This window comes from Salmo salar, chromosome ssa08, assembly GCF_905237065.1.
Source record: "Salmo salar chromosome ssa08, Ssal_v3.1, whole genome shotgun sequence".
Classification (NCBI taxonomy): Eukaryota; Metazoa; Chordata; class Actinopteri; order Salmoniformes; family Salmonidae; genus Salmo; species Salmo salar.
This window is the reverse complement of record NC_059449.1, coordinates 12,100,990-12,114,927: the sequence shown is the minus strand read 5'-3', so window position 1 is coordinate 12,114,927 and position 13,938 is coordinate 12,100,990. Positions and strand designations below refer to the sequence as shown.

General features: G+C 42.6%; 1 protein-coding gene across 2 annotated transcripts in view; it reads left to right on the top strand.

The window, feature by feature from the left end:
• The window catches only part of LOC106610173 (polypeptide N-acetylgalactosaminyltransferase-like 6), a 237,588-nt gene that overhangs the window by 40,902 nt on the left and 182,748 nt on the right, over positions 1-13,938 (top strand). The window lies entirely within an intron of this gene.

Here is a 13,938-nt window from a genome sequence, read left to right as displayed (position 1 = left end):
TTGTGGTGCAAAACATTTAAGAAATTGCACACAAAAAACAAAATACTGCAAAGTTGCTTTGGAGTTAGAAGCAGAGCTGCCATGTCTGTCGGCGCCATATAATAGTTCCTCACAGTATTATAACAGTTCCTCACATTATTCCTGAAAGTAATTTTTCCAACGCTATCCCCCTCAATTATCAGCATTGCTGAGCAGTAGGCTTTGGTCGTGTTGCCTGTATTTATTTATATTTGAATGATTGTCAATTTCATCTCCATACTATAGCATAGCTGGCCCCTTCATACTTTCCTTGTCAGTTCATTATCTTATAGCCTACTTTCGTGAAAGCCTAAGGTAGGCCTAGGTTTGTAAATAAGTTTTAAGGAAAGGAGAAATATTTGCTCTTTTACAGTATATGACATTCACTGGTGGCTTTGATTGACGGTGTGCGTGTGTGAGTTCACTGATTTTCTCTATAGGCCTATATGTCCATTCAGAAAGTTTCATAAAGTAGCCTGTCTGGACTCCATCTCTTTAATAACAGTCAAATGCTCCTGTCATGATTTAATCTTGTAAAAGGCCTAATTTCTTCGGCTACATTATTTCTCAAATTACGGCATCCTCTCTTTGAAGAACATATCCCAAAGCAGCTATTTGGGGGAAAGTGGGAGAAAACCCATCGGACTTTGTTTGAATGAATGGTTTTGTGCGTCGAATTAGGATTATATGCTGAAAAGCCAACAGACAAGGACAGGGTAGGCATATATCTTTATGGGGACTCCATTAATGTTGTGTCAATACGAAAATGTGACAGATCCACTCCAACTTGGCATTTCTTCATTTGCTGATTAATATTTGTGAGTAATAACCTGAATAATAAGGAAATTACATAATAATAAGGAAGTGTAATGTCTTGTTTAACCCTGAACGGTTATTTCGATGACCGTGTATATTGCCTGACCAATTATCGTAACCTCAAATTCCAAGACCGTCACAGCTGCTGCCTATATAGGCTTCTAGTAGTGGCAGTCATTCAGTGTAACAAACATCAGAGAAAAAATGTGCCCATAATGCTAAGTGAAGTCTGTGCCACTGAGAACCCCAGCCAGCCCAGATGTTGGGAGCTGGAGCAGTTTGGTGGGGGATTTTTTTTTCTCTCTCTCTCTCTCTCTCTCTCTCTCTTTCTCTCTCTCTCTCGTAAATATGTGCCAGTGAAAACTTCATAACCTCTCCCTCCAGAGAGAGCGGAACGACCTCGACGGCCGCTACCAGGGTCATCACTGCACTCTGATGAGCAAACATTTGCATAGGGAAAGTGAAATATCTTCCCATGTTCGTTTCTTTCCTGGCATGGAATGGAAAGAGAGAGAGAGGGAAGGGGCTGTAGGCACGCAGTCACACAGTATCCATAGTGGAAGAGAAAGACAGAACTGTATGCCAAATCCAAACAGACATTAATTTGCAGCGCCACATGGGATTGGTAGTGATGATGAGAGAGAGAGAGACAGATTACTACTGAGTCACAGTTGGTGACCAGAGAAAGTCAGAATACCTAACAACCTTCACGAATGGGTTGTTAAATGTCAGTTCTATAGTATCACTGCAGATACAGTATCTATTGAAAATCACATCGTCTGCCATCATTATATGTAGAACCGTTCCCATTGTTAGAATACAGAGACCTAAAAGTACTCCCAAATGAATCTGTGTGTTAGTGCATGTAGGTTATAAAACAACTCCTGCAATACCTGCGTGTTCCTCTGCTGAGCGAGAGAGCAGCATTCTCAGCATGTGTAATTAAGTAGCACATTGTGCAGTGAGTCTGTGGCCCCAGACCCCGAGCTGTCTGGGCAGAGCCTGTACGGTAATTGGTAAATTTACTGGAATCAATGTGCAGGGAGCGCAGCCCGACAGACTGCCAGTCTCAGCGTGCTCTAAGAACAAAGGGAAGAGTAAGAGAAAGAGTAGAGAGGAGGAGAAGAGAGAAAACAGAAAGGGAATAAGGAGGAGAGAATAAGGAGGAGAGGAGGAGGAGAGCAAACAGACAAGGTGAAGGTGAAGGAGAAGAAAATGCAACAGAACAGAACAGATTAACAGAACAGAACAGGACAGGACAGAACAGAACAGATGAAAAGAACAGAACAGAACAGATGAATAGGACAGGACACAACAGAACAGGACAGATGAACAGAACAGTACAGAACAGGAGAGAAATGAACAGAACAGGACAGAACAGAACAGATGAATAGGACAGAACAGAACAGGACAGATGAACAGGACAGAACAGTACAGAACAGAACAGGAGAGGTGAACAAAACAGGGACAGAACAGGACAGATTAACAGAACAGGACAGGACAGATTAACCGAACAGGACAGAACAGAACAGATGAACAGAACAGAACAGATGAATAGAACAGAACAGATTAACAGAATAAGTACAGGACAGGAGAGGAGAGGGAAAACCAAACAACATTTTGGTTTCAGAGAGAGAGGAAGAGTACACTGTACAGTACAGGATTAGAAGGAACAGATCAGTGGAGAGAAGAAAAAACAGAACAGAACAGAATAAGCAGAGGAGACTGTTTAGAGAGAGGGGGAGTACCCCGGAGATGGATACAGTGATGTGTGTATCTCTATGGAGAGTACACTAAGACAGGGTTAGTCTGGTCTGAGTAGTATGTCTTCCTCTTATTTTGATTCGAGCCATCCCCCACAGGACCTGTCAAGCCTTGATCCACTGCTGAGTTCAGATTTACAGAGGCAAGGTCACTGTACTGTTTATTGATCAGCCTGTCTGTCTAGCTATCTGTCTGGAGAATATAAGAGATTTTTAAGTATGCTCAACTGTGTGGATTTTACTTACTTTCCACCTTGATTGTGTTTTACAGCATTGGTTGGTGGGAAAAGTGTATATTTTCAAAGCATTAGGGCTTATTTCTCCATAAGGTTTTAGTTTGAATATACATAGGGCATAGAGGAAAAGAACCATTAGCGTTTACCCACAAAGTCCTCTTACCGAAGACAGTTGCAAAAATAACTTCCTGTATCGTGCGTGTCGGAAAATATCTGGAATGTTGGGGAAAAGTATTTAAGAATCAGCCTTTAAAGCATGTACTTAATCAATAGCTTCCTACCTAACTTTACCTTGAAGTAGTGTTTCTTTCAGATGTATTTTTAAGTGGCTCACCGCCAGTGCTGCAAGGACATTGAAGGACAAAACCCAGACTAAAAGGAACAGTCTCACAGTTCACAATGAGTCCAGGACAACCCTGAACAAGAACAACCCTCACCAAGAATTCAACCTCTTTGCAGAAAACAACACTCTTCAGAGGCTAGGTCGATTAGCTAGCTCAATGCATACTGATTTTCTATTCTGGATAGAACTGGAGAGAAGAAAACGTTGTACTCTGGAGTTATTCCTGACCTGATACTTACCTAGAAAAACATTATACAGTCTACATTAAAAAAATTAAAGCAGGTGAAAGCACAATAGGTGAAAGGATATGAACAGAAGCACAGTGCTTAGGGCGGCGGGCTGCTTTGTTCAAAACATTTCTTTGCTGTGTATGTGTGTGTCTGTTTACATGCACATGCACATTTGTGTGTGTGTGTGTGTGTGTGTGTGTGTCTGTGTCGTAGCCTTCAAAGCCTGGGAGTCTGAGAAGGAGAAGTCATGAAATATTGGTAGCCAGCTCCAACACCTCTTGACCTGCCCTTTATGAGGTGTGGATTAGAAGATGAGTTCCCTATCTGTCTTCGTGTGTGTGAAACCCTGGGGTCATTTAGACATTTAACAGGTGTGGACCTAGTGTCTTCAGGTGGCAATGAAATAGGAATTATAGGACAATATAAATGAAAATTGCACTCCTTTAAAGATTGTGATTACCCCTTGGCTTGGCAATTATTTTGCGCTGTGTCCCGTGTCAGCTTGAGAGAGATGTAAATTACTCAAAGTGCAGGGTTTCGCAGGTTCACTGTAATGATATCAGCCTCTTAGGCTCTACCTGAGTAGTTAGAATATATTCTTTGTACTGAAAACAAGCTGGCATGGATGTGTGAAAACAGACACAGTTATCCCTCACATAAACTGTAGCATCCTTTACTCTCATGTGGGTGAAGTGACTTCATAAAGTGTCCTCAGTTTATTGAACAGTTGTCATGGCAACATTACCTATAAAAAGGAAAGAAAAGTCTGAAATGTATCCTATGCTAATTAGTAGCATCAGTTGACTTTTAGAAGTCAACACTGTCCTTGTTTTTTCATCACAAGGTTTATCAGATGTGTTCTCTAAATCTCACGTCTGTCCCTAATAGAGAATTGAACTCTAAGCAGTAAACACACATTTTTCTTTTCAACCTCATGCTTCATTTTACATTGGAGCTTATTTTCAATTATCCAACTGTTTCGCTATCCTTCTTACCTCTGATTAGTAAAGTGAGGAGACTGTAATAACTGTGTCTCAAAAATACATGCTCCGTTAGATTTTAGATCACGTCCAACTGTAAAGTAACTGGATTATGTCCAGCGGAGGCTGATTAGCTCTAAAATACCACCTCATTCAAGATTTGAATTTCTCCGATATGATCATGATCGCTCTCTTCATATATCTACATGGCTTTTCAAAGTTATTCATTGTTGTGTGTCTCTCCAAATCCCTTATTTTGATGTGTGCCTCATGGGCTGCGTTTACACAGGCAGCCCAATTTTGATCTTTTCACATCCAATCTTTCTCAGAGCTGATTTGATTGGTCCAAAGGCCAATTAGTGGAAAAAGATCACAAATTGGCTACCTGTGTAAACACAGCCATATCGCCTTCAGCCAACAGTAAACCACTCCAATACGACTCTCATGAGGAACGTCTGTTGATTTACCATTCAGGAGTGTGTTTGTTCTCAGAGATAACATATGAATGTGCTATCAGGATCTCTGAGATGAGATAATAGCATTACAGAATGCCTCTATTGTCTTGTTCAGTTGAGGGGAAACGTTTTGAAATGGCGTGAAACAGGGAAGTACTATCTGAAGAGATTTTACTACTGGGTGCCCTACTGAACATAACCAAGGTCTAGTTGTAGCCCTGTAGCTCAAATTGCTCGTCATAGCCATGCAGCTACCCATAGGGCATTAACCCGCTGCTACTAAGGGAGAGAAGAGAAACACCACAATTACTCCACAGGGAATCGAACAAAAAAGACCCATTGACAAATGGGAAGTGATAAAGTGGATCATTATGACTCTGGTGTTCCAAAAGCTGCTGAAAAGTAGTCTCTTCTGAGGCAAAGTACTATAGGAGTCCATTTGTGAGGGGTCCATTTGAACCACAATAACCACATTTCCACCTACATGCCATGATACTGCAGCATCTCATGAAAAAAAAATATGATGCAGGGCCTCAGAAGAGCCTACTTTTCAGCAGCTTTTGGAAACAGACAGGAAACATAATGGTCCACTTTAACCCATTTGTCAATGGGTCTTTTTCGGTAGATACCCCATGGAGTAATTGCAGTGTTCCTCTTCTTTCTATGATCAGAAAAGACACTGTAAATGCACAGATCTTTTTCAGGGCTTGGCAGTTAGCCACTTTGGCGTAACGACGACTCCTAAATCCTCAAGAGATATCAAACCAGGAAGACAAACATTTTTCCTGCCCTGCGATGACTAATATGATTATACACACCTTTGAGATTTATCATATCAGGAGTGTGTGCGTGTGTGTGAGAGAGTGAGAGAGAAGGAGAGATTACGAAGCCCTATCTGCGACACGGTGCTTTTAAAAGTAGCATTTCATAAAAGCTTATTCTTCCCCCTCTGGTTATGACTTCAAATAAAATCTAAGTTTATTGGTCACGTACACAGTTTTGCAGATGTTATCGCCAATGCAGCAAAATGCTTTTCCAACAGTCTTGAAGGAGTTCCCACATATGCTGAGCACTTGTTGGCTGCTTTTCCTTCACTCTGCGGTCCAAACCATCTCAATTTGGTTGAGGTTGTAAAGCCCAGGTCTGTCACAGCTGTCGTTGGTAAAGGAGGACCAAAATGCAGCAGGTATGTTTATGCTCATCTTGACATTTAATAAATTCAAAATGAACACCAAAATAACAACAACAAAAAAACGATCAACAAAACAGTCTGGCAAGGCACAAGGCTAAACACAGAACAATCTCCCACAAACACACAGACAAACACACCCAACTAATATAGGACTTCCAATCAAAGGCAACACCACACAGCTGCCTTCAATTGGAAGTCCACCCCAATTAACTCAACATAGAAACAGACTACCTAGACTAAACATAGAATACATGAATCTCAAACAGTGCCCAAAAAACCCCGGAATACTAAATCAAATGCCCTTACTACAAAAACACCACCCTGAACCACATAAAACAAATACCCTCTGCCACGTCCTGACCAAACTACAATAACAATTAACCCTTATACTGGCCAGGACGTGACAAGGTCATCTGATGCAGCATTCCAACACTGTCCTTCTTGGTCAAATAGAGGTGTGTTGGGTCATTGTCCTGTTGAAAAACAAATGATTATCCCACTAAGCGCAAACCAGATGGGATGGCGTATTACTGCAGAATGCTGTGGTAGCCATGCTGCCTTGAATTCTAAATAAATCACTTAGTGTCACCAGCAACGCACCCCCACACCATCACACCACCTCCTCCATGCTTCACGGTGGGGTGGGAACCACACATGCGGAGATCGTCCATTCACATACTCTGCGTCTCACAAACACATGGCTGTTGGAACCTAAAATCTCAAATTTGGACTCATCAGACCAAAGGACAAATTTCCACTGGTCTAATGTCTATTGCTTGTGTTTCTTGGCCCAAGCAAGTCTTCTCTTCTTATTGGTGTTTTTCAGTAGTGGTTTCTTTGCAGCAATTCGACCATGAAGGCCTGATTCACATAGTCCCCTCTGAACAGTTGATGTTGAGATAGATGTACAGTGGGGGGAAAAGTATTTGATCCCCTGCTGATTTTGTACGTTTGCCCACTGACAAAGAAAGGATCAGTCTATAATTTTAATGGTAGGTTTATTTGAACAGTGAGAGACAGAATAACAACAAAAATATCCAGAAAAACGCATGTCAGAAATGTTATAAATTGATTTGCATTTTAATGAGGGAATAAGTATTTGACCCCCTCTCAATCAGAAAGATTTCTGGCTCCCAGGTGTCTTTTATACAGGTAACGAGCTGAGATTAGGAGCACACTCTTAAAGGGAGTGCACCTAACCGCAGCTTGCTACCTGTAAAAAAGACACCTGTCCACAGATGCAATCAATCAATCAGATTCCAAACTCTCCACCATGGCCAAGACCAAAGAGCTCTCCAAGGAAGTCAGGGACAAGATTGTAGACCTACACAAGGCTGGAATGGGCTACAAGACCATCGGCCAAGCAGCTTGGTGAGAAGGTGAAAAACATTTGGTGCGATTATTTGCAAATGGAAGAAACACAAAAGAACTGTCAATATCCCTCGGCCTGGGGCTCCATGCAAGATCTCACCTCGTGGAGTTGCAATGATAATGAGAACGGTGAGGAATCAGCCCAGAACTACACGGGAGGATCTTGTCAATGATCTCAAGGCAGCTGGGACCATAGTCACCAAGAAAACAATTGGTAACACACTACGCCGTGAAGGACTGTAATCCTGCAGCGCTCGCAAGGTCCCCCTGCTCAAGAATACATATACATGCCCATCTGAAGTTTGCCAATGAACATCTGAATAACTCAGAGGACAACTGGTGAAAGTGTTGTGGTCAGATGAGACCAAAATGGAGCTCTTTGACATCAACTCAACTCGCCGTGTTTGGAGGAGGAGGAATGCTGCCTATGACCCCAAGAACACCATCTCCACCGTCAAACATGGAGGTGGAAACATTATGCTTTGGGGGTGTTTTTCTGCTAAGGGGACAGGACAACTTCACAGCATCAAAGGGACGATGTACCGTCAAATCTTGGGTGAGAACCTCCTTCCCTCAGCCAGGGCATTGAAAATGGGTCGTGGATGGGTATTCCAGCATGACAATGACCCAAAACACACGGCCAAGGCAACAAAGGAGTGGCTCAAGAAGAAGCACATTAAGGTCCTGGAGTGGCCTAGCCAGTCTCCAGACCTTAATCTCATAGAAAATCTGTGGAGGGAGCTGAAGGTTCGAGTTGCCAAACGTCAGCCTCGAAACCTTAATGACTTGGAGAAGATCTGCAAAGAGGAGTGGGACAAAATCCCTCCTGAGATGTGTGCAAACCTGGTGGCCAACTACAAGAAACGTCTGACCTCTGTGATTGCCAACAAGGGTTTTGCCACCAAGCACTAAGTCATGTTTTGCAGAGGGGTCAAATAATTATTTCCCTCATTAAAATGCAAATCATTTTATAACATTTTTGACATGCGTTTTTCTGGATTGTTTTGTTGTTATTCTGTCTCTCACTGTTCAAATAAACCTACTATTAAAATTATAGACTGATCATTTCTTTGTAAGTAGGCAAACGTACAAAATCAGCAGGGGATCAAATACTTTCCCCCCCCACTGTATCTGTTACTTGAACTCTGAGAAGCATTTATTTGGGCTGCAATTTCTGAGGCTGGTGACTCTAATGAACTTATCCTCTGCAGCAGAGGTAACTCTGGGTCTTCCTTTCCTGTGGCGGTCCTCATGAGAGCCAGTTTCATCATAGCGCTTGATGGTTTTTGCGACTGCACAAAGTTCTTCAAATGTTCCATATTGACTGACCTTCATGTTTTAAAGTAATGATGGACTGTTGTTTCTCTTTGCTTATTTGAGCTGTTCTTGCCATAATATGGACTTGGTCTTTTACCAAATCTTCTGTGTACCAACCCTACCTTGTCACAGCACAACTGACTGGCTCAAACACATTAAGAAGGAAAGAAAATCAACAAATTAACTTAACAAGGTACACCTGTTAATTGAAATTTATTCCAGGTGACGGCCTCATGAAGCTGGTTGAGAGAATTCCAATAGTGTGTAAAGCTGTCATCAAGGCTAAGGGTGGCTACTTTGAAGAATCTCAAATATAAAATATATTTTGATTTGTTTTTTGGTTCCACTTTTTTGGTTACTACATGATTCCATATGTGTTATTTCATAGTTTTGATGTCTTCACTATTATTCTACAATGTAGAAAATAGTAAAAAGAAAGAAAAGCACTTGAATGAATAGGAGTGGCCAAACGTTTGACTGGTGCTGTATGTATGTGAATGGTAAGTATAGACAGTAAGGACAGTATATGAATAGAACAGGTGTGTACAGTCGTGGCCAAAAGTTTTGAGAATGACACAAATATTAATTTCCACAAAGTTTGCTGCTTCAGTGTCTTCAGATATTTTTGTCAGATGTTACTATGGAATAGTGAAGTATAATTACAAGCATTTCATAAGTGTCAAAGGCTTTTATTGACAATTACCTGAAGTTGATGCAAAGAGACAATATTTGCCGTGTTGACCCTTCTTTTTCAAGGCCTCTGCAATCCGCCCGGGCATGCTGTCAATTAACTTCTGGGCTACATCCTGACTGATGGCAGCCCATTCTTGCATAATCAATGCTTGGAGTTTGTCAGAATTTGTGGGTTTTTGTTTGTCCACCCACCTCTTGAGGATTGACCACAAGTTCTCAATGGGATTAAGGTCTGGGGAGTTTCCTTGCTATGGACCCAAAATATTGATGTTTTGTTCCCCGAGCCACTTAGTTATCACTTTTGCCTTGTGGCAAGGTGCTCCATCATGCTGGAAAAGGCATTGTTCGTCACCAAACTGTTCCTGGATCGTTGGGAGAAGTTGCTCATGGAGGATGTGTTGGTACCATTCTTTATTCATGGCTGTGTTCTTAGGCAAAACTGTGAGTGAGCCCATGAATGGTCTCAGGATGCTTTACTGTTGGCATGACACAGGACTGATGGTAGCGCTCACCTTGTCTTCTCCGGACAAGCCTTGTTTCTGGAAAGGTGAATTTTTTTGAAGTAGAAGCTCGAATTGTTTGGGTACAGACCTGGATAGTAAGACAGAACTCTGCAGGCTATCTTTGCAGTAGATTGCAACACCGCCCCCTTTCGCAGTTCTATCTTGGCGGAAAATGTTATAGTTAGGGATGGAGATTTCAGGGTTTTTGGTGGTTTTCCTAAGCCAGGATTCAGACACGGCTAAGACATCCGGGTTGGCAGTGTGCTAAAACAGTGAGTAAAACAAACATAGGGAGTAGGCTTCTAATGTTAACTTCTTGGGGCTATGTGGGACGCTAGCGTGCCACCCGTGGTGCACCCTATCAACAGCAGGTGCATTTCAAGAGCGGCAAATTTGAAACCAAATAAATGTCAAAATTCAAATTTTTCAAACATACAACTATCTTACACCCTTTGAAAGATAAACATCTCCTTAATCTAACCACGTTGTCCGATTTCAAAAAGGTTTTACGGCGAAAGCATAAAGTTAGATTATGTTAGGAGAGTACATTGACAATAGCTAATGTTTTGTAATGTTTTGTCAATTCAAAGACAGGCGTCACCAAAACCATAAAACCAGCTAAAATGATGCACTAACCTTTAACAATCTCCATCAGATGACACTCCTAGGACATTATGTTAGACAATAAATGCATTTTTAGTTCTATCAAGTTCATATTTATATCCAAAAACAGCGGTTTACTATGGCGTTGATGTTCAGGAAATCGTTTCCCTCCAATAACCGGCAGTCAAGTCAGCACCACAAATTAAATAATTAAAATTAGAAAACATTGGTAAAATATTATATTGTCATTTAAAGAATTATAGATTTACATCTCTTGAACGCAATCAACTTGCCAGATTTAAAAATAACCTTACTGGGAAATCACACTTTGCAATAATCTGAGCACTGCGCCCAGAAAAATACGCTTTGCTATACAGACAAACGGCCATGTTGGAGAGATCTAAAATCGAAAATACTATGTAAATAATCCATTACCTTTGATTCTCTTCATCAGATGTCACTTCCAGGAATCCCAGGTCCATAACGAATGTAGTTTTGTTCAAAAAAGCTCATCATTTATGTCCAAAAAGCTCCGTGTTGTTAGCACATGATCTAAGCCAGCCGGACTTCTCGTCATGAACGAGGGGAAAAAATATATTTACGTTCGTTCAAACATGTCAAACGTTGTATAGCATAAATCATTAGTGCCTTTTTTAACCAGAACATGAATAATATTCAAGGTGGACGAATGCATTCTCTTTTATAACGTATTGGAACGAGGGTACCCAACATGAACTCGCGCGCCAGAGTCTAATCGGCCATCACCGTTCCAAGGCTCTTGTTCGGTCAGATCTCACAGTAAAAGACTCAAAACACTTTGTAAAGGCTGGTGACATCTAGTGGGAGCAATAGGAAGTGCCAAAACATTAATCAACCCCTGTGTGTTTCAATGGCATAGGCTTAAAGGTAATTCAACACATCAGGTATCCACTTCCTGTCAGAAAATGTCTCAGGGTTTTGCCTGCCAAATGAGTTCTGTTATACTCACAGACACCATTCAAACAGTTTTAGAAACGTTAGGGTGTTTTCTATCCATATATAATAAGTATATGCATATTCTAGTTACTGGGTAGGATTAGTAACCAGATTAAATCGGGTAAGTTTTTTTATCCAGCCGTGAAAATACTGCCCCCTAGCCCCAACAGGTTAACATGCATGAAACCTTGACTTTTACGGTTACAGAAGTCAACAAATGAGAGCACCTGGGGAGTGGGAGTGGAACTAGGCACTGCAGGACCTGGATTAACCTCCACATCACCAGAGGAACAGAGGAGAAGTAGGATAAGGGTACGGCTAAAGGCTATATGAACTGGCTGTCTAGCACGTTCGGAACAGAGTAAATGGAGCAGGTTTCTGGGAACGATAGCATAGATTCAAGGCATGAGAGAGATATAGTCTCTAGAGACGTTTAAACCAGGTGATGTCATCGCATTTGTAGGAGGTGGAACAACATGGTTGGTTAAGGCATATTGAGCAGGGCTAGAGGCTCTACAGTGAAATAAGACAGTAATCACTAACCAGGACAGTAATGGACGAGGCATGTTGATATTAGAGAGAGGCATGCGTAGCCAAGTGAACATATGGGTCCAGTGAGTGGTTGGGCTGGTTGGGGACACGGCGATTCAGACAGTTATCAGGCCGGTGCTAACAGGCTAGCAGTTAGTAGGCCGGGGCTAACAAGCTAGCAGTTAGCAGACCGGGGCAAGCAAGCTAGCAGACCGGGTTAGCAAGCAAGCAGTTAGCAGACTGGGGCAAGCAAGCTAGCAATTAGCAGACTGGGGTAAGCAAGCTAGCAGTTAGCAGACCGGGGCTAGCAAGCGAGCATTTTTAACATTTACATTTAAGTCATTTAGCAGACGCTCTTATCCAGAGCGACTTACAAATTGGTGCATTCACCTTATGATATCCAGTGGAACAACCACTTTACAATAGTGCATCTAAATCTTTTGGGGGGGGGGGGGTTAGAAGGATTACTTTATCCTATCCTAGGTATTCCTTAAAGAGGTGGGGTTTCAGGAGTCTCCGGAAGGTGGTGATTGACTCCGCTGTCCTGGCGTCATGAGGGAGCTTGTTCCACCATAGGGGTGCCAGAGCAGCGAACAGGTTTGACTGGGCTGAGCGGGAACTGTGCTTCCTCAGAGGTAGGGGGGCCAGCAGGCCAGAGGTGGATGAGCAGTTACTAGACCAGGGCTAGCAAGTTAGCAGAAGGGCCTTTGGGGGACGTCGCTATGGAAGTCTGTTTTTGCCTCTTCGTGCGGTGACGTCGATAGACCAGTCGTGTTTTAGTAGGGTTCCAAGTAGCTCTAGGTAGCTAGCATGCCACGGTTAGCAGAATGGGCCTTCAGTGGACGTCGCACCTGAGGGGCCTGTTGGATTCCTCGAGCAGATTATGTCGGTATTCCAGTCGTAGAGAATCGGCGGGGTTCCGTGCCCCATACCGGCAGTAGAAGGGGTCCGGATATTGTAGCTCAGGAGTGGGCTTCGGTGGTAGCCCAGGAGCCCTAGCCGGGCTAGCTTCAGGCTAATTGGTGCGTGCTCCGGGATGGAAATGCTAGCCAGGAGTAGTCACCCGGGATTGCGGTTAGCTAGTTGCGAAGATCCAGATGAAAATGTTCAGAGTTTGCGGTAGGAATCTGGGGATATGGAGAGAAAAAAATTGGTCCGTTTTGCTCTGGTTTGAGTTACGTTGTACGAACTGGCGAGAGCTTTCCGAGCTAAAGGTTAGCTGATGACCGCTAGCAGTGGTTTGCTGACTGATATCTGGTAGGTAGTTAGCTGGCTAGCTTCAATTGAGGTATTCCAGATCTGAAGTAAATAGAAATACTTTAGGAAAAAAAACAGATCCACGCCACATTGGGTGAGGCGGGTTGCAGTAGAGTATTTAGAAGTTGAGGTTTAGGGAAATATTTTAAAAGATATAAAAAGAAAAAGATATAAAAAGATAATTACAAGGACAGGACAAAGACATCTGACTGCTACGCTATCTTGGAAGTAAGTGCCATCCTCCAAAAGTCTTTGCCTCACTGTGCGTGCAGATGCTCTCACACCTGCCTGCTGCCATTCCTGAGCAAGCTCTGTACTGGTGGTGCCCCGATCCCGCAGCTGAATCAACTTCAGGAGACGGTCCTGGCGCATGTTGGACTTTCTTGGGCACCCTGAAGCCTTCTTCACAACAATTGAACCGCTCTCCTTGAAGTTCTTGATGATCCGATAAATGGTTGATTTAGGTGCAATCTTACTGGCAGCAATATCCTTGCCTGTGAAGCCCTTTTTGTGCAAAGCAATGATGATGGCACGCGTTTCCTTGCAGGTAACCATGGTTGACAGAGGAAGAACAATGATTCCAAGCACCACCCTCCTTTTGAAGCTTCCAGTCTTTTATTCGAACTCAATCAGCATGACAGAGCCTTGTCCTCAT